At 45.1% G+C, this 24,231-nt stretch overlaps 1 non-coding gene across 1 annotated transcript; it reads left to right on the forward strand.

The window, feature by feature from the left end:
- Positions 1-19,918: 19,918 nt before the first annotated feature.
- Positions 19,919-19,991, forward strand: Trnat-ggu (transfer RNA threonine (anticodon GGU)). The gene has a single exon. It is a non-coding gene; the product is annotated as a tRNA-Thr (tRNA).
- Positions 19,992-24,231: the final 4,240 nt, after the last annotated feature.

Genomic DNA, 24,231 nt, shown 5'->3' on the forward strand with positions numbered 1-24,231 from the left:
CTCACCTACAATACATCAAATTTGGGGGCAAATTTTTAGTGGGGCTTTTGAGGTAAAGCATTCGGAAATTTACAATTTTCCGAGATGTCTCATTCAAGCCAGAGTAACCGGTGTTGCCAGCAGTATGCAACGACGAGTTGGGGCTAGATTTTGAACTTTTCGCTATCGCGTAACGCTTGCTAACCGCTCGTGCTCCCCAGTTGACGGCCAATGCGCGTGACGGAATGAGCGCGCAAATTTTGAAAAATACCTATAACGATCGCTATGTGCAGACCAAGATAGAGCCCTTCGTTACCATTCCATAGCCCTATAACAAAGAATCTAGCGGTATAAGGCTCAACTTCATCGCTTGTGTAGATCACCTACAACGTGGTAATCAATTTTGTGCTTTCTGATGGTACGGCTCAACTTCGGAATTTCCTCCCGGATGAACGAAAATCACTGCAACGTATAAAATGCAGTGACTCATTAAATACCATGTCTACTGTGGTCAGAAAAAAGTATCAGTATCCAGCGCAAAGAAACACCGCTGCAAGTGGCCTTCAAACTAGCACGTGACAACGGTGACCTCTGAGAGGCATTTTCTTCTTACTCTCCTAGCTCTCGAACCGTGTGACGCAGAATTTTCAAAAACCGTTTACTTTTCATGACTGACCCGTAACTATAACATATATTTTTTTCCAGTTCATCCGAGACACAAGATTTCACGCCCTTTTCGATTTGATATGGAACTATCCTTCCTGCTTTGCAGGCTGCAGCGGTGTTGAAGTTAACTTTGGGGCGAGCCGTACCATAAGGAAAAGTGTCCTTTCTCCACCTAGTTTTAACTTTGCTTTATTTTTCTTATCTTGTGCAAATCATTTTTCAGTGCTACCCGGTTTATTCCCACGGAAAGTCATAAACGATTACGTCTCATGCTCAAGTGGACACGTTGGGACTAATAATTTGGGGAATTATTGTACAGGGCAATACCAAGTCGCTTTGGCATACGTGTTCGGTATTGAAAAGCAATCAATAGCGAAAGCGACAGTGAAAACAAACAGTAGAACAGTGAAAACAAAAGAACAAATGAGTAGAGCGCTTTTGGATTAAACCTGGTGTGTGGTTGAAAACCATTGACTGTTTAAGGCAATCGCATTCCTCGTCAGCACGGGCAAGGTGCATCAACTGCACTCTCTTATAGTGTCCCATTGGTTTACCCAGGTAACCTTCAAGAGAAATGCTGGCATAGTTCCCTGTTAGGTAGGCCTTCGACACGTGACCCCTTTCCCCTTCAAACAGCATTCACCATTACGGCGGAAAGTCCCCTTCGGAAACATATTGACGAAGAGAAGTGACGACACCAACTTAATCGTCACGGCATCGTAGATAAAATGACCAATCAATACGTCTAGCCGTCGCATGTCGTAAAAAAGTTGAACCGTTGAAAATGCTCGCGAAAATATTTTTTTCTGGTACGTTCGTAATTTGGAACTTGTGGGACCGAGCAAGGTGGTTCGTTTATAGTTCCGTTACCACGGCGTGACAAGCACGCCTTACAGTCCTCAGTAGGATCATGTATCCATGACTGTTTCCTTTACTTTTTTTTTAATTTATCACTTTTTACGGTCAGTAGAATACGCACGAACAACTTTTCGCGTGCGGTAAATGGGTGAAACGTTCCCCGCAACGGCTTCCTCGTTCATGACTGCACTAACTGCAACCCGTTAATTACATCACGTTCAAATATAGCCTACTTTAATGAGTAAATACGACTCACACAAGATGAAACTAAGAAACTTCAACCTAGGTAAATGAGTCCACGTCAACATGACCCACCTGGACATCTCGCCTTGCATTCCTTTTTCGTGCCAAAGAAGTTTCCTGTACTACCACAGCCACCGTAATCATACGGGACGCATTTCCCCTGGGTAAAGTTGAATGTGAACCCGGGTATGGAGGCGAAACACGTGAAACCACCTGTATTATTCGTAGGCGGCACCTGGCAAACGTCGCCGTCTCCTGTACATTAATGTGAGAATTTGAGCAGATGGGCACTGATGTCAGCAGTACACTTTGCAATAGATTAAGCATTCCCAAACACGTGGTAATTACTCGTAATTGCGCATAAGATTATTGCGAGGTGCTTGCGTCGTGAAGAAACTTCGATCGTGAATGCCGTCATCTTGTGTCGAATAATTTTATCCACTTAACGGATCTTGAGCGTGCGCTTTGATCTAAGCACACGAGACTCCGTATTTATCCTGCTTCGCGACATATTGTCCAATTGCGCCATAAAGCCTTCTACTTCTCCCAATCCCTTTTCTCAAATCAATAATAGGTAATATGACAGAGATCGAGACCTTGCGCTCAGTGGGTGAACACATTTCGCTGAAGCCAGTCAAACTGCGAACAGTTATAATCTAACGCTCCATGCGTTCATCCACGTCACGAAGCGACCACGAGTAGAGTAGTTGAAAACTGGCGTACTAATCCGTGTTGTATTATTTTCGTCGCGCAATGTGATCAAGCAATGCGGCATGTCTCATCCTCCAGATAGCAAAACAAGAAAACAGGCTTACTTCCCAGGCAGCACAAAGTGCTGAAAGTCGAGTGCAATAGGAGTGGACGGTATGTGTCTTATCAATGTTCTTTTGTGGTGGACGGTATGTGTCTTATCAATGTTCTTTTGTGTTACGAGTCTGTTCAAGGCCTTCCACCTACCCGTCCACCCCTATTGCACCCGACTTTTAGTACGTTGTGCTGCTTGGGTTGGTGACAGTTCACGATGAAGATAACTAAAGAGTCACGAAAACTGATACACAGACAGAGCGAGACGAGACAACCAAGCGCTGCTCGCATCATTTAATAAATAAAAGATGGAAGAAGGCACTGGCGTAAAGATGTATGTCGGATTTAAGAAAATAAAGATAACAATACCTAAGACCGAAAATATCCAGATATGTCACGGGTAATGGGCCTTATCGGTGCGCGGTTTTTGTGGGTGATTTTGTGCAGGACGTGCATGCGTGCGTCCGCCCAATGCGCTTTCTTTGCTTTTCTGTGCTTTCTTGCTGCTTTCTTTTCTTCTCTATTTATTACAAAAATGTGAATAGCGCTTGGTTGCCCCATCTCGCTCTGTCTGCGTCTTTGTTTTCATGGCGCTTTGCTATCTCCATCACGAGTGCTCAACCGATATCCGTTGCACGTGAGGTCGGCCAACGCTTGACTGTGTCGGCATTTGTACGGGCAACGCGGTCGTGCGAATAAGTTTAACGGGAGATGTAAACTCGTACAGCTGTTTTACATGAAATCAAGAGGCACAGAGGCACACACGAGTGTTCACAGGCTGGGCCACATGAACAAAAAAAAAAAAAAAGGAAGAAGAAGGAGTTGACATGGAGATCAACAGTATATCTGAAGCTAGCAGGGCGCAGCCTCTTTATGCAAATCTCGGCTTGCTAAGTGTCATGCAAAGAATAATTTCAAATACAGGAAGACCTATGCTGCAACTGTTGAAGCAACGCTTGGCCTGTCTGTGTTTGTTGGTGGTACATATATTTTGATGATACAATGATCGCTCGAGTTTGACCGTAACATTGGCTCGAGAAAAATTAGTCAGTAAATGTAATTGAATAGAACTGCAAGAGCACGAAGTGCAATCCTTCCCGGGCAAGCGGCACGTGCAGCAGTGGCAGCTATCATGGCGGCGAACAGTGTGTATGTAGCTGTGGAACAGCAATGCACCATCAAGTGCCTTGTTAAGGACAACGTTAAACCAGCTCACATATCCTAAAGATTGCAGGCACAGTATGGGGAACAAACGATGTCAAGTGGAAGAATGTATGAATGGTGCAGGGAGTTTGGCGAAGGACGGGATATGATAACGAATGAACCACATGGACACGACCGTCCCACTGCGATCACGCCAGTAAACATCGCAGGCGTTGAGTATGCCATCCTCGAGAACAGGCCAGTAACACTTCGGGACATTGCAGCCCTGCGCAAAAATACTGCCGGCAATATGGAGACAATCGTTCACAAGCGCATACTGTTCCGCAATGGAGGGTTCCCCGACACTTCACATGTGACTAGAAGCGAGCACGTATGGCCTGTCTCTGAGCAGCAGCTGGCGTGATGACTAATCCATCCAGGCGTGATGTCTAATCTGCAGTACTACACCACGTTCATAAAGGATGCCGTGCGAAACGCGATTCGATCGCAAGAAAAAGTCTGGAATGTTGTTCCGGAAGGGTCCTTCTTGTTTATGACAATTATCCGGCCTTACACGTCGATATTGATAGTAGCAGCCCTGGCCGAAATGCGATGAAATATTTTGCCCCATGCCTCTTACAGCCGTGATTTAGCTCCAAGCGATTACCATTTCTTCATCCTGCTCAAAAAACGCTTTAGACCCGTCCACCCCTCCCTTCCTACATTCTACCGGTTCGCTGGATTTCTACCCATCTACGTTCGCTACTGACGATCCGATGGCCTCAGGAGGTAAGCAACCCGTCCTCTCTTTCTCACATGTCGCACTCCTAGGGGACAGCTGTTACAAGTACATACACGAACACATCCCACACGGAGAACACGGACCTCACATATACTTTTCAAGCGGCGCAAGAATACGAGACATCATGACACATGTAACCGCCGCCCCACCGAACATCACGCACTTCATACTCCACGTAGGGACCAACGACATCGCACGGTCGACAGCACAACATGTCATCCAGGAATTCGAAGCACTAGTTTCCTTCATCACAAACAACAGACCAGGCGCTGAAATAGTACTGACAACGATACTTCCCCGAAGACAGAACAAACACCGATCATACATATACCAGGACACATGGCTACACGAGTTCGACAGGAAGGCGCACGCTGTCAACAACCACCTCATCCACATGCGTCAGGTACACACCAACGTTATGGTTATCACACACGCAGCTTTCGAATACCACGCTGAAGCACATCTCGCTCGGGACGGCATCCACCCAAACCACGCAGGCGTACGAGCTATGGCACACAACATCAAACACCTAATGGTCCATAGATGCCGTCCTGCACTGACAAACGCTCAAACACAACATCCTCAACCAGTTTACACTTTAAGTGCCAGCACCGCAAACACGCCAGAACACACGATGGCATCAAAGGGGACCACAACGACCACTGCACCCACGCATACACACGCGGCAAACGACAACACTCCGAACACAACCCGCACACACACAAAGTTCACGCAAACTGTGACACGGAAAACCACAAGCACGCAAACACAGACAGATGACATCGAGGAACACAGCGAGTCTCCACAGCCACTGACCCCACAGCCACCGACCCCACAGACACGACGCACGCGCACATCACGCAGAAAACACCGTTGACTATCTAATCACCAGCCTACCACACAGTCAACGAACTTTCTACGAATGCGAAAACTTATGGAGAAACGTAGCCGATACCTACATCATCTACGGATCTACACCCACCACCTGGCTCACAACACAGTACCTAAAGGCCTCACCCCTAAAACAGGTCCTGCATTAGGAAAACTGACACCTGAACTAGAGCTAGAGTGGGCATCAGCCGTTAACAACACAGCCCGTACGTTTCTAGAAATATTAAAGAAACAGTGCCACGCGCAACTCGCTACGATCCAGGCCCATATGAACAATATCAGTCTCACCGACGCGGAGGCAAACACCCTCGAACTACACATTCAACAACTCAACCGCGAGCTAGCTAATAAGGAACACTCAAAACTCGGAAAACCTAATTCCAACAACGACACGGATACCGGACCCACCAACACGACACACGCAGCAGCCGAACAAATAATTTCCAGCACCACAACTCTCCGCAACATCGCTGAGTCACCCCGAGAAAACGCTGACGCAAGCACCGTAATAGATATATCACGCTCACTAACCAGCGACGAACTACAAGTCCTCTCTAGGGGTTAACATTCTGCCCTACACTCAATTCTGTTAACGAATACGAAATCCACAAAGACATATCAGACTTTGCGAGACGGCTACGCCTTAGAGAATTCTTCGCTCATACAACACAAGAAAACAACAACGACCTCCGACTACCATCAACCTGGACACCAAATCACGGCCGAGAACCCGCATTAGACCTGTACATTAAACAAGTAAGCAACGACATCCTTCGCGGTATTTCCCAAAGCTCGCGTGGTCACAACCTCACTAAAACACAGCGTGACATCATCAAAGCGCTAGCTGACAGAGATGATATCATTATCAAGCCCGCAGATAAGGGTGGGAGTATCGTCATCTGGCCCACAGATAAATATATTTCTGAAGCTCATAGGCAACTCAACAATACGCAACACTACCTCAAACTGGACCATGACCCAACAAAGGAGTACACGGCGCTAATAACCCATACCATACAGGACCTCCACGAACGAAAGCTCATCACACGTGATGACCTCAGATATCTCACCCCATCAAACACAGGCGCAGGTCGTTTCTATTTACTGCCCAAAATCCACAAGGTACACGCCAACGAGCTCTATACGGCTGACATCCCCGGCAGGCCAATTGTATCTAATAACAACACACCAACAGAAAGACTCTCGAAATTCCTGGACCACTATTTAAACCATATTACGACAACACTGCCATCGCATGTACAAGACACACCCCACCTCCTCAGAATAATCAGAGATATAAACAACACTCGTACATTTGGTAGGGACACAATACTAGCCACGCTGGATGTGACATCACTGTATACTAACATCCCACACAACGACGGAATCACAGCCCTCTGCAATACCCTTTCTACAACAAACACCAGAAAAGACACGGAAACCATACTCGCTCTAATGGACTTGGTCCTTAAACTGAACTACTTCGAGTTCAATGGCGAACACTACCTACAAGTACACGGTACAAGTATGGGCACACCTGTTGCACCCACATACGCAAATATCTTCATGGGGTTCTTAGAAAACAAAGTTATCAGCGCCCTCTCATTGAAACCCACGGTGTACCTTCGATACATCGATTATATACTGATAATATGGGAACACGGGGAACATGAATTTCAAAAGTTCATAGATCTACTGAACACCGCGCATAGCAACATAAAGTTCACATCACAACAGTCAACTCACTTAATTAACTTCCTCGACACCACAATATCACTAGACAACGGCAACCTCATCACAACCCTGTACAAAAAGCCAACTGACAAACAACAATACCTTCACTTCAAGAGTCACCACCCGCGTCACTGTAAGGTTGGAATTCCTAATGGGCAGAGTGTAAGACTACGCAGAATTTGTTCAAGCGACACAGATTACGCTGATAAGCTTGACGAACTCTGCAGTACACTTGCCCAAAGGGACTATCCAGACTCCCTCCTAACCGAATTCCGTCGCAAGGCACTCACACTCGATCGAGACGAGGTTCTGGAAAACCGAAAAAATCCTGACGCGTGCCAAATAAGCTTCATCACAAGATATTCCAACGCACTTCCAAACATCAAAGACATTCTACAGAAGCACGAGCCCCTCCTCCAAAGCAGTGACCGACTTAGCAATATATTCACAAATCCCATACAGGTGACATACCGACGCGCAAAAAACCTGGCAGACTCCTTGGTCAATGCCAAAATCAGCAAAACAAGTGTAAGTCCGTCGAACTCAAACGTCGGGGGGCGCCCGAACTTCGCAGAGACCAGAAAACACACGACCACTTCGTAGCTTTGAAAAGAGACGACTATTTTATTTACAAAAAGAAGGGAGAGACAGAGGCACAAGAAACAGTGACCAGATGCGCCTCTCGGAAGACGTTGCTTTGGGTATCAGGTTACACTGACCCATTCGGGGACGTTCCAGCGAGGGGTGCAGGTGCAGCGCCCCATAAATAACATGAAGTGGTTGACAAGCCCCCGTGGCTCACATGAACAGTAAAAAAAACACAGTTCGACTGGCATCGTCAACAACATTCCCCGTTACTTTGTTACAGTTGTGATATTCGCCACATTCGGCCATCCTTATAAAATTTCGTCCTCGAAATTTCCATCATAGCAAAACGTAGACTTATACATTGCTGAATGAGAACACTTAGAGCACATAACAGTTATGCTCTTAAATACATGGTAGGTATAGGTACATCAATCATTGAAGGGCATTGAAACATTGAACAGCATTGAAAACATAACGTCAAAAATAAAACACTTCAATATCAATTGAACATACGTGGTAAAATGCAATATGTTAAACGTTTTCGTTTACACGGAATCCGAGTCTATGTCGTCATCACCATCGTCATTTCTTGAGCGCGAACTCCATAGCTTGAGTCGGCATGCACCGTAGAGCGATATAACGGCTCCCTTTTTGTCCGCTCATATACGAGTGATGCGGCACGTGTCGTTAGGTAACATTGCTTCGATGACCAAAAGACCACGATACTTTGGTTGGACCTTGGTTGGCCTTCCGCCGCTTACTGGTACTCTTCGCAATGCGACGATATCGCCAATTTCGTATCTTGGATCTTTTGATATTTGCAAGTGCTGTGGAGACTGCTTTTCTAGTTGTTACTTTGTCGTTCTTGTTGCTTCTTGGCGGATCGTTTGTATGTTTTTGTTGAAACCTTCGTCCGAATCTAGGTATATTAGCCTTTGCGGCATTCATGTAGAATATGGCACGCATGCGCTCTCTTTCGTCGTGCGTTGCTCTGTATGGTTTGCTGTAGACTGGCTTAGAACCATCAAGTTCTTCGATTTTCATTCCAGCCATCTTTCTTTTTCTGGGTTCGTGGATGTCAAATGTAAAACCATCTGGGGAAGAGGTCATCGATGTGATCAGCTGTCTGTTCTGTTCTTGTGTTACCGTCGGCCCGCATTGTACTTCGAGTTCCATGGTACGTCGCTCACTTACGGTATCCTCGACTATGAGGACTGGAGAAACATCGTGAACGTGTTCTACGCCCTGCTCCTGTGTCGTGCTTTCGTCAACGTCGTTGAATACGCAAGCGTGCGTGGAAACTTGATCCACTTTCACCGCTTTACCGAATGAAAAGTTCTTCTTTGTTGTTATTTCATCAGGGCTTCTGTGTATGATCGGTATTTGCGTCCTTCCATCTCGTAGCTCAAGCAGACATCCGATATCATGCTCGTGGAGGTTAAGCTTAACAGTCCCTGAATTATGGCTGCCTTCGGCCTTTACGTTGATCAACTGCACGGAGTTTAGCGATGATGTAATAGAGCCTTCGTTCACCAGAGTATATTTAATTTCACTATCATCCAGTGTGAAATCCTTAAAGGGGCCGTCCTTACGACTGTCGATTAGTTTCATGGAATTCTTCGCTTTAATCATGACAACGTTGTCAAGATCGATCAGCGTTCGTCCCACGAGTACATCGTAATGAATGACATTATCGTTCACAACATAGGCTGGGACTTCAGCTGTGACGTCGTCGATGCATATCTTAATGGCGGTCCTGCCAATTGGCATGGTTTTCTTTTGCGCGAGTCCATATAGCGCATCCTTCTCAGAGACATCGAAAATTTTCAGTCCACATTTTGCTGCTGCGGAAACTGTAATCATGCTTACGGCACTACCTTGATCAATAAATGATGTCACCAATATTTCGTCGTTGATGAAAGCTTGTTTTACGTATTTGCTGGGTCCATTGTCGCCGACGCAGAGGGATTCTTTCGTCGCTTTCTCACTTCGTGACTTGCACTCTCGTTTTCCGTGACCATACTTGTTACATGTCGTGCAGTACTTTATCCTCTTCTCTTTGGGGCAATCCTTAGCTATGTGATTAGCGTATTCGTTACAATTGAAACATTTTTGGTTGCCCTGCGAGTCCTTTGCAGGGGCCCACATTCCTCCTTTACGAGTCTGGATTGAATTTTCAGTTGCACTGATACCGACTTTTTTCTTGTTTTCGGGCGTTGATTTTTGAGTTCCTATGCCAAACATGTCATTTCTTTCTTTCTCCAATCGGACGTGACGCTTTAGATCATGCAGTAGCTGTTCTAATGAGTTGTGATGTTTAGGCATAAGCATTTGGTACGCTGACCTGTCGGCAATACCTAGAAGGATCATTTCCTTCGTTTCGTCGTCCTTTAGCTCACAGCGTTTACAGAGATGCATCTTATCCATAAAATAATCAAGCACTGATTCGCCCTTAACTTGAACTCTGTTGCGCATTTCTTCGTACTTAGTTACAGAATTAGTAACAGGCACAAACATATTCCTAAAATGGTACTCAAAATGTTCCCACGTGTCACATTCATTTGACTTACTGCGATACCACGTTGCTGCAGGTCCCTTTAACTTTGTCTGTACCACGGTTAGCCTCATAGGCTCAGTCCATTGGCACTGGATGGACAGCTGCTTAAATGTCTCTAGCCACTCTTCTGCTTGCTTCTCGTCGCCGGCGCCGTCGAACACATGGACCTCCTTGGAGATATCCGGCATGATGCGTGCAGAAGGGGCTTGACCATCAGTCCTCTTCGATGAGATGAAGTCGTAGAACATCTTGTCACGAACTTCATCACGTTCTTGCATATACTTGATAAGTTTTTCCAGCTCAGTCATCGTTTTTGCTGGAACGTCGCTGCCGTCGTGAGCTTCGATAATCGTTGACGAGCCGTCTTCGTCGCTTAAACCAGATTGCTGCTGGTGTTCGTCGCTGGTCGTAACGTTATCTTCGGTGCCGTTAGTTTTCGATCCGTGAGGGCGTCTTCGTTGCGATCTCGGCATTGTCTACCTTCGGTGCTTACGGGCTAAAGTCCAGATGAATCAAAATTGATGAAAATGTTCACCTGCTCATCAGTCCAATCAGTCCGTATCCCACTTCTGATAAAAATGTAAGTCCGTCGAACTCAAACGTCGGGGGGCGCCCGAACTTCGCAGAGACCAGAAAACACACGACCACTTCGTAGCTTTGAAAAGAGACGACTATTTTATTTACAAAAAGAAGGGAGAGACAGAGGCACAAGAAACAGTGACCAGATGCGCCTCTCGGAAGACGTTGCTTTGGGTATCAGGTTACACTGACCCATTCGGGGACGTTCCAGCGAGGGGTGCAGGTGCAGCGCCCCATAAATAACATGAACTGGTTGACAAGCCCCCGTGGCTCACATGAACAGTAAAAAAAACACAGTTCGACTGGCATCGTCAACAACATTCCCCGTTACTTTGTTACAGTTGTGATATTCGCCACACAAGCACCCCGTACACGGGAACACGACCCTGCAACCTCCCGCGCTGCAAAACATGCAAGCACGTTCAACACGCTAACTCCATCAAAAGCACTGCGAGCAATTACACCCACCCCGTTAACCACGCATTCACATGCACAAGTTCCAATGTGATATACTGCATTGAATGCGGCGACTGCTCTATGCAATACATTGGTGAAACCGGCCAACAAATGAACAACCGCCTTACCGGACACAGAACCGACACGTCCAACAAACTCCCCAAAGCAGTCGCCGAACACTTTAACGTTCCTGGTCACAATTTTGATAACATTAAACTATATATTCTAGAAACCGGGTTCAGATCCACACGTGACAGACGTGATAGGGAGTCTTATCTCATATACAAGTTCAACGCTCTTCACCCGTCCGGTATCAACAAATCACACGGCACCCTAGAAACACTTCACAAATAAAATATGCTTTTCCCTTCTACCTCCATTATCATCTGTTATGTTCTGCATGGCCACTGCTTTCTACTTTCTTTATTGCATGCCACAACTTTGCATTACAAATATTAAAAAAACAAAACAAAAAAAAAACCTTTGCTGGTTCTGAAATTTTTCCCACGTAACCACTAACCTCCTTATCTTTCGCTATGCTTGCCAATTCTTGCCTTTTGTCCCGTTTCGTCCACGTGTTCGTGAACCTTCCATTTTTCTGTAACCGGTCTGTAGCCTAGATCACTACGTTCACATAATCCCCTCCACACTCTAACAAAGCAGCCATTCACTCCCGCCGTAAAAACCCGTACGGACCTTTCTTCCCTCCGGGCTGTTGACCCACAATTCGCATGAACCTTTAAACACGTCACACCTAACCCTTTAAATACCATGCCAATGACGAGGACGGCGCCCAGAAGAAGAACAGTCTCTGTTCGAAATATCGGCGGCTTCTGTCCTGAGGCAACTCCCTTCCTGCTTTAGAGGAAAGACGTTCCACACATATGAAGCCTTCCAGCCCTCCACTGGTGACGCAAGGTTATGGAGGAATACCCTGCTACACGGATTGAAGAAGACGGTGACGACGCAGACGTTCTCAGGCGCAGCAAAATGTTTCAATCACACCAAAAAACTGGGGAAACTGCCTCTGTTCTGAGTTTACTGAGCTTGAAGAAAACCTCGGAATTTGACTAAAACAGTTTGATTTGTTTGATAAGCTTGTGTGATGTCGCCTTCTTCGTTCCTTCTTTCGGGCATTCATCCGTCACGAATGTTAGTGTTTCTCTAGGAATCGAACGACTTCGTGGAGGAATATTACTCCGACTATACTTTTGGGTACTGCAGACAAGAAATAGTGTCATGCAAGTGCATTGCGTACAATGTTCTGAATAGCCGTGTTTATGACTGCTGGGAACAGGGGGAGACATGATGGTACAGCCTGATGTTTTGTGGGGTACTAGGGTGTTGTATCCCCGCTAAACACGCAACTCTACAGGAGTTCTGTTTGACGGGGGTTTTGGAATTGCGTCTCAAGCTCCAACACCCATCGAATCTGGCACCAGTCGTACGTAATATATTTCAGGTAATCATATCAAAAGCGGTGAGGCGTTGAAACAACTTGGGGATGTTTCAGGCGAATGGTAAAAATGCGTCTACAAAAACGGCGTTGCGATTTGCCGGAATGCTTTTTATATTTTTCCATGTTTTGCGGAAGCGTGTTCTGCTCTCAAAGAATGCCGCGAAGATGGTGTATCGGAAGGATCCTCTTATTTTTGTCGCGTCTACTTTCTCACCCAGTTCATGACTACAGTTGCGTCCTGCCCAAAGTACGTAATTATTTTTATTTTTATTGCAGGGCATTAGTTTTTCTGATCTTCTATAGGTTTTTTTCTAAAGGAGTTATGAAAGATGTCGTTTTGCAGGTGGGTTGTGGGGCCAAGTGGAATCCCTGTCGGAAAGCGCATGTAAGCACTGGATGACTAATTATCCAAAATTAATTATTTATCTTATTTATGAGTTGTTTTCTGGCAAATTGAGAACGAGGGATTGGAGCCTGTCATTATTACTATAGTGCCATCATCTTTTGACGAGCACGTACTTTAAAATATAAACTGCATAATGTTGCTATACAAATGAGCCGAAGCCAGAACTACGCAAAAAGGGCGACAATCATTTAGCATCAGAGGGCTAAGTGCTTTGGAGCGATGGAGATGATTGGAGTAGGTGCTGATCTGTTTGTTCAGACCAAGCGCTTTCTGGCACAGATTAGAACTACTAAATAGGGAGCAGAGCAGCGACCCTGAGCCAAGTCGATCGCGCCAGCCATCTTGACTCCTGTGCGGCTGGAACGCCTAGCAATGCGACGCCCTTCTCTCCTGGGGAACAGCCTACAGTCAAGCCAGCTCGTACCCAGGTAATCGGTTTTGGATTGAGGGGACTCAACATGGACGGCGCACACCGAGAGCTCTTGGAATGAATAACCACGTGACACGATCTGCCCAGTCGCGGACACCGAACAGCGGCTTCCGTGCGGAAAACCAATGCGATACCTTCTACCCCTAGTTAGTGTGGTATAAGCCGGTGGTCGCGAAGGTCGTGTGTTCCTGAGGACCTCCCTTTTGTTTTTTTGTTCATTTCGCTCAAAAAACTTTTCAACGCACGTGCTCTTTCAGGATCATAAACAAAAAGAATTGCTTTCTACGATTATCATCTCCCATTCTGCACTCTCACGTTTGCACGAAAGCGCCTAATTAAACTGTTCATTAATGGTTTTTGGGTAATTATTCACGTAGTAACATTCTCTTCTACAGGACGTCCGCCTAGTCGTGTGACTCAACTGCAAAAATGGCATCAATGCTGCTTGCGTGGCTTTCTTATAAAAATAAATGTGATATACGAAAGCATGTAAAGCATGGACAACCAACGGCCTAATTCTCCTCGTTTTCCAACGTCATTTATATGTACTTCATTTGAATAAATAATAATAATAAATGATCCATAATACCTCAAGTACCTGAAAATACACGTTGAAGGGTTACTTATTACTTTACGCCTGGCTGAAAGTAGCTGTAATTGTTCGCGTTTTGCCATACAATGTGAGCTCTAAAACACATGCACCCTGAGGACGTCTTGCAAAAATAAAAATTTCAAGTGCGAAAGCCTTTCTTTTACGCACATTCTTATGGTAATCTTGCGCATATAGTGAAGCAACGAGCGATATATGTGCACATAAAGAAATCTTGCAAAATATATTTCTTTAAGTATACATACCTCCTCCGTCAGCGACTCTTGGATAGGCCAAAGCACCAAGGAGTGCACCTGCACAATATAACAAAAACTTGTTGACGTACACATTGTATAAGACGTCTTTAAAAAATATTTGTAGTATTACCATGGAAAAAAATGCGAAACAAGGAATGAGCACCGTAATTAGTGCTGCCACCTCGTGGCAGTCACAGGGACTGTGCGCGTGTTGGCTGCCGAGTTCCATAATTTTATTGTGTGTGCGTGTGTGCTCCATTTCGTGTTGGTTCATTTTCCCCCACATGGGAACCGGTATGGAAACAACATCGCAATTATCAACATCGCATCGCAACGCCATCAGTACTCTTCACGTGGAAAACTGTGCATATCGCACGAGGAAGCAAGCAATGTCCTTCTTCCTGGATATTAAAGACATTCATACGCTGCCTGGATGACTGGCCATATGGAATGTTGATGGTCTCGTCAGTCATACTCATTAAAAGCGGCGGTCACCGGCATTCATCCCGACGGAAGCAGGACGATTTTTGCAGACCATCTCAATTGGGCCGTTGCTGGGAACGAGGCTAAGGAGTGCACGGAAACAGGTGGTTTGAGAGTAACGCGACAAGGTCTATGAGAGCTACCTAGATGCGATCTCGCAGGTGGGTTATGTGGCCTCGCGGATACCCTGTGGGAAAATGTTTGTAACAACTGGACGATTAGTTACCTATAATTCATCAATTCCCTATTCAATTAAATCTCTTCGGGAAAACGCGAGATAGCAGAATTGGAGCCAGTCATCATTTAAATGCACCCGTATTTTTTAACGTTCTTAGACGAGCAGATATTTTGAAATCTACAGCGCTAAAAGTTACTGTGCAAATGAGCCGAAACTGAAACCACGCGAGCGCAAGAAGAGGGAAAGGGCGTACGCGTCGGAGGGGCTACGTGTTTTGAAGCGATCAAGGTCACTGGAATAAACGCTGATGTGTTTGCCAGATAGATCGCTTACCGACGCAGATAAGCCCAAATTTATGTAGTTCATGTTGCTCAGGAGGTGCGTAGTTCTGGTTTCGGCTCATTTGCATTTCAACATTTGGCAACATATATGTAAAAGAACGTACCCGCGTCAGGATTTTCAAACAGGAGAGCGGACTCAAAAAAACAATTGCCTCCAATTTTGCTGTCTCGTATTCTCCCGAAAACATTTAATTAGAAAGTTTATCCGTGAATTTTAGATAATTATGCCAGTATTATGCGCTCCTACAAGATATCTGACCGGCATAACCTGTCTAAAAAAAATGGCATCACTGCTGCTCTCGAAGCTTTAAAAAAGCACTTGTACAGGATAAAAAAAGCACCCTCTATAACCACCGTAGCTACATGGAAACAGTGAAAGAGACACTCACATGCGACAGTGAGGAACAGAACGGGAAAGGCGATCTCCATGACTACGTGTAGGGTGTACTGATGAGCTCCTGCAAGGAGGTTCAAGAGATAAGTTTTAGAGAAGAGCTGGAGATTCGCAGTATGAAGGTCGGATAAGGCGGACCATGTGCTCAGTAGCTCTGCGCGCGGTTCGTTATATACGGCGAATTCCACTCCTGGTGGCAGCTCAGAAAATCATACACTGGCTTGAATGTGCTGAAAGAAGGATGAAGTCACGGAAAAGGTTAGCCAGCTGTAGGACTCGAACCCACAACTTCAGGATTACTGCCCAAGGCTCTTACCCAATTGAGGTAAGCTAACACGCCTCCCCAGTGACTTCCAAGGGTGCGTTGTTTTTGCAAGGACAATCACATACACTCCCTCACTCATTTCACTTTCACTCTTACATGGTTTTCTCACCCGCACACACGTTCATACGACGTGGCGACGCAAGCGGTATATCGCACAACATGCAAGATGAACAACAGCAAGTGCTATAGAGCCCTGTACTATCCGCGGATGGAAGCGGATATCCGCAAGATACTTGCGGTTCGGATGAAAATTTAGAACTTTCTGCGGTGTGCGGATCGGATGCGGCTGGCGCGAGGTCGGATGCGGATACGAAGGCGGCGGATCGCTAGCGGATCGGATGCGGATATACCGCGCGCTGTGATTTTTCCACGAGCAATTTATTTGTATCGCGCGCCGACAGCGAGCGCATGCTCGGGTTCGCCTTCGACCATGCACGGCCAAGATGGAAGAGAAAGCATTCTGGCGTCTCAAACCATGCGAGCACCGACGAGGTAGCGTTCCACGCGCGTCCCAGAAGTTTCTTCATATCGCGTTTGTTGAAATGTTTACCTTTGCTCGTCTTTGTGAGTCCTTTCGTGACAGCATGGAGACATCCGAAATTATACCAACATATGCTTCCTGCAGTCTTTACGCGTCCTTCGAAACGTGCGGATTTTGCGGATCGGATGCGGATGGTGCGTTTTGCTCAGCGGATCGGATGCAGATGTAAATTGTTGTGTATGCTGCGGTGCGGATCGGATGCGCGTAACGTGTGCGCGGATGCGGGTCGGATGCGGATGCCAAAAATATCATCCGCGCAGGGCTCTAAAGTGCTACTGTACAGCTGCAGTCGCTTTTCATTGGGCGTTCTGTTCGCCCTTCCTTCGTTTCGACAGTGAACCCAAACCGTCGCACTCCACTCAGCTGCTCAAAAACGACGAGCGCAATTAGCCTATAATATCTGTGCCGCACGGGTAGAACGAATGGCATTGTCGTCTGACGCCATTCTGGTCACAATTGGCACTATCGACGATGGTCGAGCACCACGTCAGGTGGCAATGACGTTAATCAAGCCGAAACTCTTAAAAAGGTTTAAATGGTTAAACAAGCAGAAACAAAAACTATTTCCCCTCCGTTGTTTGAATTAGTTGATTGAACGACGTTAAGCTCCGTGATGTCGGTGCCTCCTGCACGGTATTCGACTAAAATGTATGCCCGTTTTAGTTATTAAACAGGTCGGAAACGCACGTTCAACATCCTCAAATTCAAAATGTATTTATATGCGAATGAGCTTATGCCTTAATGTCGTGGTCAGGTAAAAGCTATTTGCCAACTATCACGTAATAAAAAAACAAAAAGCGTTACACCTGTTGCATAGAGCTATATTCGTGCAAGCTCAAATTATGAAATCTTGTGCTGCACAGTACAAAGTGATTTTATGCAAGAGTACAACTGTTACCCCGCACAGACCATGGGAGCGAGAGTAAGCATTTCACCGGCGAATGAACTGTGGCACCTCTTTACGCAAGCTCTGTCCTTGATACAAATGCCATTAAATGTATCTGTGTGTCGCCGCACGATGGACACTAAGAAGTAAGGAAATAAACACTTCATGTCATTTTACGCGTCCGTATGGGAAGCGTAGTCGTATAGAGAATTAGGGAAGTATCAATGCCTCCATCTTCATGGGCATGGGCATCAGATAACTAGATATCTATAACAAGCGTACGCGTCTACTTCCAATGCGCGAAAGTTCCAAGACAGGTTTAGTCTGAGGAGGTAAAGAAGTCTGTATCAGAGGCTGAAAGAAAAAAAGAAAGAAAAAAATATACTTCGTGCCGAACTCACGTCATCAAGAAATTGATCGCATAGCAAAGCGTTCGGAGACGACTTTTATTGCGAGCAGCAGGTATATTCGGCTTCGCGTCTCCGAACGGCACCAATTATTCGCTGCGTGCTTATTTTGGTGTTCTTTTTGACTTAATCAGTGATTAGTAAGCTTCATAGTGTGTCTGGTCAGATCTTCATTAGCTACTGTCGTCGAAATCTGTCCCGGGAGCTGAAAGTATGCGGAGAGTGCAGACTTGGACATTCGCCTGTTCGCAACAATGGGTAATTATTATCGGTTGTGGCACCATCTCCTGCTGTGCCCGGCAATGTTTGAAAACCAGACACGTGTGAGGCCCTATTCAGGGGAAATTGACAGAACACGCATGTTCGACTACCAAGAGCTCCCATCGGGCATAACACGCCTAGTTGTCTCAACTAGGGATCGCAACCCAAACTGAACCCCAACCGAGAACCGCGAAAAACCCGTGTTTTTCGCTGAACCAGAACTGAACTGAACTGAACCAAATATATATCGTTGAATTTTTTTTTCTCTCGCGTTAAACCGAGCATGAACTGAACCGAAACAACTTAGGCCGTTACCGGTTCGCGAAACTGTTCGGACGTAGTGTGCGTTGCGAGAGGTCGGAACTACAAGTTACACGGCGGTTTGAGCTGTGTTGCCGAACAAATTCGAAGCCGGCATTGAACAAAGGAAACCTGCAACCCAAGTGCGAGTGGTATTTCGTATTTCCCCCTCGCCGCTATTGCGTTCATTCAGACGTGTTAGTTTTGAGGTTCGCCGGTGCTTGCGAGGCCATGTTTGTCGTCCAACTACCCCAAGCTTTCATTTTCGGCTGTGAAAGCAGGATCACTGTCCATCTAACAGCTTCCAAGCCAACGCGAACAATATTTCGTGCACTCTTCATTTCGATTTAAAGGTGATATATGACGAAAATACTTGAGATGTGGTGATGCAATTCATCCGTTGTGATTATTTTATAGATATATTTTATGATTTTTAGTATACAAACAGGCGTTGTCACGCTAAACTGAATATTCACACAAAATCAGTACAGTGTTTTCGTTGTTACGACACGCTTCATGCGGTCTGTCACTCACAGCGTGCCCCTGCGGCAAATAACTCATTGGACACTTTGATAGATGTGGTTCATTGCATCAACCACACATTGGACTGCACACTAGAGTACTGAGGAAAAAAACAGTTACTTTTCTATGTGTCGCCCACTTGGCAAGATTTTATCCGTTGAACATACTCCTGAAGTTCTGACATCGGAGCTGCGGCCATTCCCATTGGTAGTCGTAAGCACGTGATGTCTCACTCTGTTCCTCACCTGCGCAGACGACTGCGGTGACGTCTGAGCCGCATCAGTTTGGCATTCCCGCTGCCGGTTCCCTACGCGTCTATTACCCCCTTTGCTGTCAGCCTCGGAATACAGGATCACGCCGATGCAAATAATTGCATTTTACAGAATAGCATTTTATTTATACACGGAATAGCTTGAGACGAAGTGTCGCTAACCCTTTAACAGTGGAGGATGATTTATTCCTCGTTCGTAAGGGACTTGACAGCAGAAAGAAAGAAATAACAAGATGGCACAGTAGTTAAACAAAGCAGTTAAGCGGACGGAATGCCACAGCGACCCGTTCAATTCTTTCCGGAGAGAAGCTGATGTTCTGAGGCTGGAACAACATAGAAGGGACAGATACAAACAAAGCCTCAAGTGTATCTGTCCCTTCTATGTTGTTCCAGCCTCAGAACATCAGTTTCTCTCTTGTTCAACAGGTGCCGCTTGCGTCGATTTCCGTCGTATGAATGTGTGTATGAGTGAGCAAGAAATGTAAGAGTGAAAGGAGGGTGAGTGAGAGTGAGTGGCTGGTTTGTCGGCCCTTCAGATGACGCACCCCGAAAGTTGCTGGAGAGGCGTGTTAGCTTGGCTCAATTGGTAGAGCCCTGGACCGGTAATCCAGAAGACGTGGGTTCGATCCCTACAGCTGGCTAACCTTTTCAGTGACTTTCATCTTTCGTCGTCAATTCTTTCCATCGGTCATAGGTGCCGCCACCTCCGCGTGGTCATGTTTTTGCAGTAATCAGTTAGTTTCGGTTTAGATATTCATGTCGCAGATGGTTAGCGCAAAAGGACGCTCTTCCGCTGCCCTAACCACCAATGAATTAGGTCCTTATACGAATCAATTACGTTTTCTTGCGCGTCGCCCCGACCAGCCGGGACAGAAATATGTAAATAGAAACCAATTAATTACTGCAACAAATGACGCGCTACAGTGGCTAATTTTTCTCTAAAACATTGCTCATTGAAGGTCCAAAAGGGCTAGTACCCATTCAAATGCCAACGGGGCCCAGCTTTAGAAGTTTAGAAGCTTGAAGTTAAGTTTAGAATAAGTTATGTCTTTTCACGAAACTCATTTGAAATTTTGTTTAAATAATCAGCGCCTCCAGCTCATTGACACAGTGCGCAGCTTCTAGGTGGCATCAGACAGGTACTATTTAAGAATAATGTTCTTCGATTGGTGCAAACTATTGGCGAATTATTTAGCCGAGGGATTTAACTGAAACGTCCTGTGTATATATGTGAAAATATCGTATTATGAAAATATAATGGTGGTGGTGGTGACGAAGACCGGCTTGCCGTTGTTGGCCTCACGTATGTGGGCTGCGTAGCGACTGGAGCCAGGATGAGCTGAGATGGTATGATAACAGATGAAAACATAGTGAATCATGCTTACCAGATCTACCAGCCACTCAGGTCGTGTACGACACTCACGAGAGACTGCCTTTTGTACGTACGGTGATGGCATCACGACAGGACCTGAGAGCGAGGGGAAACAATGTGTCCAGCGTGCACGAATCTGATTGGATTCCCAGAAACGACCGCATGTGCCGCATATCTGAACCGTGCAATGCTATTGGAGAAATGGCTGAGCCAAAGAGAAAAGGTGTTTGGGAGGGAACTACCGTGAAATGGCGTAAGCTACGCGGTTGTCGGTGCTAAGCACACACACTGTCTGTTTCTTTTTTTTTTCTTTTTTTTTTCATGTGTGGTTTCACTGTCATTTCCTTTTGATTTTACCTGCACGTGGACATAGATTATGGAACCAGGCATGACGACAGTCAAAATATTGATTACGCCTTCTTCCAGAGGATACTTATTGAGTATAATTTAATAATTCATATATTAGAGAGTGTACACATACTGGATTTTAGTACAAAGTAATGCGTTATAATCAGGGGCTACTGAAAGCATTAAGAAAAATACTGCCTTTGGTGGGCCACCTTTTGAGTTAAATGTTACACGACATTATGCAAACAAGCGTAATGTGTGGCAAAAAGAAGAAAAAAAAAAGATTGACAGTGTTAGCAGGGCGGTCTCAAATTTTCGTGTGGTGCGGCCAATTTTGAGGAATAAGAGAAAGCCACTTCGTTACACGACCTGTATGTATGTAGCAACGTACACGTAACAGCAGCACGCGTAGATGAAAAGGGTGTTGATTTGCTAACACGATGAATCAACGTAAGCACTACATGGAGGAACAGATGACAGCGTTACGCTGTCAGGGGAGCGGACAGGGTGTCCTCTGTCCGCCCTTGCCGTTCTTGCGTCCCTTCATCATGAGCCACCTTTACACAGTCTCACACGTTCACTTTCACATCTGAATAAACAAGTGGATTCACTAGTCAAATAAAGGCTTGTGAAACTGGGATTTATCATCACGTTAGTGTGCCGAATTAGGGTGTAACAAAAAGGAATAAGAAAAAAAATATTCTCCCTGTTACCTTGCTTTTTTCTTCTCTGTGTTCCACGTCTTTTATATTATGAGAAGTAGCGGTAGCGGAGAAGGAGCCCGCCGCTAACGGCATTTGTAGCGGAGATACTTTCCCAGTAACCAATTTAAAATGTAGGGCAATTGCTACTCCGCTACTGAAAATAAAGTGGCGAGTACGGTAGCGGCGATACTATAATAGCGCCTCTGTATGCAAAACTAAAGTAACTTGGAGAGTACATAGAAGTTATTGAAAATTATTAACGTAAGATTACTAAACTGACTTTTGAAAGTATTTGCGTGATACCAAGTTGCTCGGAAAATTATTCAGAAAAAATGTATTAAATTTTTAAGATACGTGACTTAAATACTGTAAGCTGCAACAGTGATAAAAACAATGTCAAGCGAGGTGTTGAATTAGAAGGAACGGTTAGAAACATCAAGTACATTTATTTCAACGAGACATTCGTGTAGCAGTCTACATTTCACCAGCTTAAAAAAAATAGCACACAGACAGGAATATACTAATACGGCCAGACCAAGAACAAACATGCAGAAAAGTATAAATAACTCCCAGGCGTAATACAGTCAAAGGCGGCAAGTCAAACAACAAACATAGAGAACTGCAAAAAGCAAAGAGTCACAGCTCTGAATGCAAAAAAAGGCAAGGTCTAAGGAGTAAAAGCCGAAAAGGAAGTATGACCGCATTGAAATGACTGTGACAGTACTGGATATGGGTTTCACGGATAAAGTGGCAGCTAACCTATTATGATCTTCATTGGTACATACATACATTGAATTAAGCTACACTGATGGCATTTTGTCCCGCTTGGTTCACTTTGTCGAAATAAATAAATAAATAAATAAATAAAATACAAAATAACCTTGAGATATGGGAGACGTGGTCTCTGTCGCGCTCCGTGGCCGGGGAAAAGGCATTCTGGCTAAGTGCAGACGGGACATTAAGAGGAAGTGAGGATGAGGAGTTACATGGTGGCAAGGCACAATTATATTTCAGTTAAGAATTCTAACGGACCTGCATGGGTGTTTTGGCCAAGTGGTTTAAGCGTGCACAATTTAGAAATAAGATAACATTCGCGCTTTTTTTTACGTTTACTGCTATTAGTGAAACCAGACTCCAAGATTACAATCTTTAAATGGGCATGAAAATCATGAAAGAAAGAAGTCGCTGAAAAGATTAGCCAGCTGTCGGACTCGAACCAACACCTTATGACTTGACATTCCAGGGCCCTACCAATTGAGATAATCTAACACACCTCCCTAACGCCTTCCAAGGGTACGTCATTTGAAGGGACAAACCCCATCCTCCCCTTGTTAAGTTATTAAAATTACGTCTTGATGGCTGTCGCATTAGTCCTATACTTTACAACGTATAGAAATACAGTAGTGCATGTTGTGAAACCTTGTATTACTTAACCATCCCCTTTTTACATACTCATCTACGTTACTGACTTTCTGCTACAGTCGTAAAACGAAAAAAAAAAACTGTTCTTAGATGGCAATGTGCGCAACAGCAGTTGTGAATCGTATAATGTTTAACGGTTCCGGTAAAACGGTCGCGTCTCGAGGTCATTATGAACCCGTGCTCACGCTTAATCTTGACAACACAATGTGTAATTTGTGTCGCAATTTCTGCTGTTGTCTCACATATCACCCTCGGGAATTACGTACAATGGTCTAGGTGTCTGTGCACTCTTAATTTGATTTCTATTCTTGTCTGTATTAGTGACCTATCGTTACGTACCAATTTGCCGCGACATGGTCATTATTGCGCAAATGTTCTCTTGGAAGTGAGTCTGGAGCAGCTGTCATATACATTGTGCAAACGTGTAGGTGTAATCAAGTCGACGTATCAAATCGATGTGGTTTTGACACGTTCGACAAATAATGTCTTCAACTTCTTGTGAACGTTAAGCATTCAAGTTAAGAAGTTTAAACGCTTTTTAACCTTTTATACAACAAGGAATAAAAAAGAGTTTTTATATTCCGTACGTTTTACGCACTTCCATGCAGTGTGCGGTGACATGTTTGCCAAAGATGGTCTATACGAAAGTGCGCTAGATTGGAAACACACAAAACATTGCCTCAGTAGTAGACACAATAGTTCAAATGAGAAATTACGTTTCTATGCCTAGAATGCGTGCAGCCGAATCGCTAACAGCACCCTCCACATGTAAATACTGGTTGGATATTTCTATGACTCTGACTGTGTGGGGTGGGGTATATGTTTATTAAGAAAAAAAGAAAAGAAAGGAAGAGATAGCCAGTCAAAGAGCCGGCTTGCTACTTGAAAATAATCAAAAGGAACAAAAATGGAAAAGAAAAAGAAGGAAAGGGAAAGAAGAAAAGAGACACCAGAACAATGTCAGATGCAGCTCACATGCAGTTCACGAGTCCTGAGACTCCTAGAAAACCGAGGAGAGCGGTTGGGAAGCACTGG

This window comes from Ornithodoros turicata, chromosome 1 (genome assembly GCF_037126465.1).
Source record: "Ornithodoros turicata isolate Travis chromosome 1, ASM3712646v1, whole genome shotgun sequence".
NCBI classification, from domain to species: domain Eukaryota; kingdom Metazoa; phylum Arthropoda; class Arachnida; order Ixodida; family Argasidae; genus Ornithodoros; species Ornithodoros turicata.